The following is a 1,024-nucleotide window of genomic DNA, read 5'->3' on the forward strand; positions in this document are numbered from 1 at the left end:
TCGGAAATACACTTTTACTTTTTTTTTTTACTTGTTTTCAGTCATTTTACTGCGGCCATGTTGGAGCACCGCCTTTTAGTCGAGCAAAATCGACCCCCCCCCCCAGGACTTATTCTTTGTAAGCCTAGTACTTACTTATTCTATCGGTCTCTCTTTTTTACCGAACCACTAAGTTATATACGAATAGTAATCCAATTAACTCTCTCTCTCTCTCACACACACACACGCATGTTTTTCGATTTTGGTACATATAAGTCCGAAGACATCTGGGCGGAGGTAAAGAATACGCACACCACCCGTTTTTTGGTGTAACCCTAAATCAGACACTAACCGCCGCGGATGCGTATTTTTTTTTACCTTCGCCGACTGCTGTACATCATTCGCACCTGTATATCCACTATTATATATTTGGAAGAAAATATAAATAATAAACGGGTGGAAATCAAACCGGTGATTGTGTTAGATTATAAGGCAATTAAGACAACATGACTCTCCCCACACACAATATAATCTTACCTTTATTTTTTGCTTACTTTTATTTTTACACTCCCCTCTTTTCAGCTTTCTGTCTGCATATCTACCTTCGTTCATTAACTTCCTGTTTTTTTACAGAACTCTTACATAAGAAATTACGATTTACCCATTGTCTGGGAGCTGTTTAATGTTTCTCTATCTCTGTAACTTTAGGAGTACCGTGTTTTGGGTTTTTTTTAATTATTTTTTCACGGGAAAAGGATCGAACTCGTACTCTCTCGTCTTATCTGTCTCAGCTTCTAACTCGCTTTTTTTGAGTTTTGTTTTCGTTTTATTTCCGCTTAATTTAGTTCGTTTAAAATACCATCGCACCTTGATTATAATGGATTGAAAATTATATCCTGTTTTGTTCGAGTGTGTACGAATTATATATATATATATATATATATATATATATATATGATATTCTTACGCACATATCGTGTATTGAGTGTAAGAATTTTGTTTTGTGGCCACGTGTGTGTGTGTATAATCGCTGACCAAACGCAAT

General features: G+C 35.8%; 1 protein-coding gene across 1 annotated transcript in view; it reads left to right on the top strand.

Annotated features, from left to right (window-relative positions):
- LOC106880464 (CCR4-NOT transcription complex subunit 3) overlaps positions 1-1,024 on the top strand; it is a 32,003-nt gene that overhangs the window by 680 nt on the left and 30,299 nt on the right. The window lies entirely within an intron of this gene.

Source organism: Octopus bimaculoides, chromosome 29 (assembly GCF_001194135.2).
Source record: "Octopus bimaculoides isolate UCB-OBI-ISO-001 chromosome 29, ASM119413v2, whole genome shotgun sequence".
NCBI lineage: Eukaryota > Metazoa > Mollusca > Cephalopoda > Octopoda > Octopodidae > Octopus > Octopus bimaculoides.